The following is a 4473-nucleotide window of genomic DNA, read 5'->3' on the forward strand; positions in this document are numbered from 1 at the left end:
AAAACGTCATGAAATCAATAAACATATTGATCTGCAGAGCACGAGGATCAGACGAGTCCCTGCAGGAACAATCAGTGTGAATGCAAACCTCAGCTGGTCCATTCATCAGTCAGCTGACTGTCAGAAAAAACAAACTTATACCAAAATAAAAGAATATAAAGTAATACTTCACAATAAAAGTCTAATCAGATCTAATCGACATGTTTCAGCTGCGCTGGTGAGATGCTGGAAAAACCAAAAAGTTTTAAACTGAAACATTTTATCAGCACTTTTTCACTTTTTTGTACAAAATTTCCTGCATTATGAAGACTGAATACTGTTTATCTCCCTTTTGTTGTCTTATATTTATTATTTTCATAATATCACAAAGTCTCTTAACCCAGCCACATGGGGACCACGAGCCAGTGTCGTCCTGGTTCAGATAAACTGGGAGGGTTTTATCAGGAAGTCCATCTGATGTCAGAGCAAACGTGCACATCGTGAAGATGAGATGGTCAGGTTAACGAGAGCCTGTGCTCTGTGTGGAGCTGATGGATGAAGTGAGGTCAGCCGAGGTTATCACAGCTAACTGAAGCCTTTTAATCAACTCAAGTAAAAATTGAATTATTTTTGTAAACTTGCAAAACAAAATAAAACAAAATAAAATAATAATAGAGAGGAAAGTTCGGTAAATATTGCAATGGTTTCCCTCTACATCCAAAGTTGTAAAATCCTGTTTTATTTTAATAGCTGCACTGACTCATGCCAATAATAATACTTAGAAAGACTAAAAGTAAGAAAAACTTGAACAGAATTGAAAGCCTTTATTGTCATTATACATAGTATAATGAGATGCACTTAATATAAATACACAGTACAGTACTTGATGACAGAGACAGACAGGCAGAGAATTGATGATATTTCAGTGCAGATTACTTGTGTGAAAGCGAGGGTATAGATTTGGTTTGGCGTTGGTGGGACGGATGATTCAACCACCGAGCCCTGCCCCGATTCTTTTTTTTCCCTTTTTGTCTTTGCTTCTTGATAAAAAAGAAAGAGGAGAAATATACTTGCCTACATATGCTATTCTACATGCTTTTAGACCATTTAAAATTACAATTCATAGTTTTATATGTGAATTATATAATGTTAAATTACCATTAAACAAATGACTGACTAAGTATTTTAGGCTTTAGTTTACTTCAGCCATATTCCATATAAATCAGGTATCATACAAACATAAAAATACAGTCATGACAATAAAAGACTTTAAGGACTTAACAGCATTACTTCAGTTACACCAACATCTCTGACACATTAGCACTAAGGGAACACTGAATGATCTGGTGGGTTACAAAGTAAAAGATCTCTCAGCAAAATTATGCAACATTTTAGGCTCTATTGCCCCGATCAACTCAGTGAGCTGGGAGTTTCTATTCTAAACATGAGCTACTGTTACAGCAACAGACATGGACTACATGTCCCACACTACAACTCAACGTCCACTATGTGAAGCAGCCAAACACATGCCTGCTCCTCTCGTTAACTGAGATAAACTGCTGGCATATTGGTTTTACATCCATACTGTCCAGTCTCTGCTGGTGGACAGAACAACAGTGAGACATCCACATACATGCAGTCACACATGTGCTTCAAACACAGTCACAAACCAACATCATCCAGTTTCACCTGTGATCTTGTGTCACCATCACTCTCTGAGCTCTGTGTTGGTTCTTCTGTCACCTGACAAACATGACAATAAGAATAAAATGTGGAGCTGCTTCAGTGTTTCTGTCACTTTGTGCAGATCTTGACTCATCAGTAATGTTTGTAGGCTGAGTGCATTTTTAAAGCAATTTGTGCAAACTGCACAACAAGGTGGAATATTTGCAAAATCGTGACTACCTCATGATATTTTGTCTCAAAAATGAACCCTATGAATATGTCAGTGTCATTAGGATGAAATTATTGTGTCACCAATATTTTAACGTTAGACATATAATTCTAACAGCCTCTGTAAACTAATATCCTGGCTGCTCGAGGCTCCGTTTTCTCTGACAGTTTCAATCAAAATGAGAAATGCTGCTCTGAGACTGAGAGAACTAATAGTGCTGCTGTGCAGTTAGTTTATAAAATACGTTATTCATGGTTACAGTTTTAGACTGATGTGGGCCAAAGCCTAGCACTTGGCTTTAAGTGACTTACAGGTTTCTTTGAAAAACACTTTCTTATATCCAGGTTCTTCCTCTTTGCTGCCGTCCTCCTCTCCTCCTCGCAGCAGGTTTGCCGCTGCTGAAACTAAACAGAGCTCCCTGAAAGGCTCAGCCAATCACATTGGCCATATTTGTCACATTACGTAGGACTCCAGTAGAGAACGTAATTTCACTCTTTCTGCACCGCTGGGTGAATGAGATGCTGACAGATCTTTTTTTTTTCTTTCTATCAGGTTTGATTTCTTTACTCGAAGAGATCAAATTATTGGTGGGGACACGTCCCTTCTGTCCAGGCCAAATCTACGCCCTTGTGTACAAGTTTGAGTTGTATGGTGATAGCTTTGGGGAAGAAGCCTTCCCCGAGTCTGTTTGTTCTGGCCTGAATGGATTTGAAGCGCCTGCTAGAGGGCAGTAGGTTGAAAAGATGGTAGGCGGTGTGGGTAGTGTCCTTTGAGATGTTTCTGGCCCTGCTGAGACAACGGGAGTTGTAGACAGCAGACAGGAGGGCAGGGGGCAGCCGATGATGCTTTGTGCTGTGGACTGAACCAAACCGAAACAAGAAAATGTGCTCTGGAAACTAAAGCGAATTAAAAACTCAAAATAAAATAAAAATAAAAAAATCATTTGCGAGTATAAAACTATGATAACTTTGAGAGCAGCTAAGACGAGGGTGGAGAGGCGACTGGTCCAGATAAGATCCACCGTTCTGCCATGAACTCCAGTGAATATGATGTTGGCCCACCGTGTGCTGCTGTACGTCTCCTGCAGGGATCTCCTCAGGTTCAGGAGTGTTTATGGGAGTGTTGATCCTTCTTCCAGAAGCACATGTGTGAGGTCACACTGATGTTGGAGGAGAAGGCCTGGCTCACAGCCTCCGCTCTGATTGGTCCCAAAGGTGTTGGATCAGGCTGAGGTCAGGACACACAAACCGGCTCGTCCGTGTCCTTACGGACTCTTCTTTGTGCACTGGTGTGCAGTCATGTGGGAACAGGAAGCAGCCATCCCCACACTGGTCCACATACTGGGAACATGAAGGTGTCCACAGGTCTGCTGAAGCACGAAGACTCCTGAAGAACACCCCACACCATAACCCCCTCTACCAAACTTTACACAGCGCAGTCAGACAAGTACCGTTGTCCTGGCAACCGCCAAACCCAGACTCATCCATCAGATCGCCAGACGGAGAAGCGTGATTGGTCAGTCCGGCGAACATGCCGCAATTGTTCTACAGTCCAGTAGTGGCGTGGTTTACACCACTGCATTAAACACTTGATGATGTAATGCTTGTATGCAGCTGGTCGCCATGGAAACCCATTCCAAAAAGCTCTCTACGCACTGTCGTTGAGCTGAGCTGAAGGCCACGTGGTCTGTAGTAACGTACTCCGCAGAGTCAGCGACCTCTGTGCACTCTGCGCCTCGCACCACGGTCGACCACTTCATAGCTGAGCTGCTGGCGTTCCCATTTCCCAGTTGTTTCCACTTTGTTATAATTCCACTAACAGCTGACTGTGGAATGTTCAGTTGTGAAGAAATTCCACAGCTGGACCTGTTGCACAGGAGGCATCCTATGATAGCGCCACGAGGGAGTTCCCTGAGCTCCTGAGAGCGAGCCATGCTTCCACACATTCTTCCTGCATGCCTAGCTGCTGACTTTAAACACCTGCGGTCATGGAGGTCATGGAGGTGACTGGGACACCTGAATTCAATGATTGGGATGGGCGAGTGAATACTTTTGGCAGTACAGTGTACCTCTGTGGGTGTGGAGAAGTCTAGGAGAGAGGACGACGCTGGTGAGCCACACCACCAACACGTGCAACACAGACGTTGAAGCTAGGTGAAGAAGACAGCTGATGATCGTCGAGCAGCAGTGTGGCTTCATGCTGAGGAAGAGCTGTGACGTTAGACCTGATGGAGACATGTACATGAGAAGGAGCTTCTAGATGATTGACGGTACTGCACGAGGAACCATGAAGGAGTACGTGAGGGTGGTGCAGCATACGTGTGAGGACAGCGCTGAGGTGGTTGAAGGTGGAGGTGGGAGTACATCAGGGATGTGCTCTGAGCCCCTGCTTTTTTGCAGTACTGATCGACGGGATGGCTGATGAGGCGACTCTGATCTGCAGGAGGAAGGAGGGAGGATGATGATTAAGCTGATGGCAGGAAGAGAAGAGGAAGAGCTCAGAGAAACTTCGTGGATGCAGTGGAGGAGGACGTGCAGAGGAGGACGAGCCGCTGAGGAAAAGAAGCGTCTTGTCGCTTCTACACTACATCTCCCAGAATC

This window comes from Neolamprologus multifasciatus, chromosome 4, assembly GCF_963576455.1.
Source record: "Neolamprologus multifasciatus chromosome 4, fNeoMul1.2, whole genome shotgun sequence".
NCBI classification, from domain to species: domain Eukaryota; kingdom Metazoa; phylum Chordata; class Actinopteri; order Cichliformes; family Cichlidae; genus Neolamprologus; species Neolamprologus multifasciatus.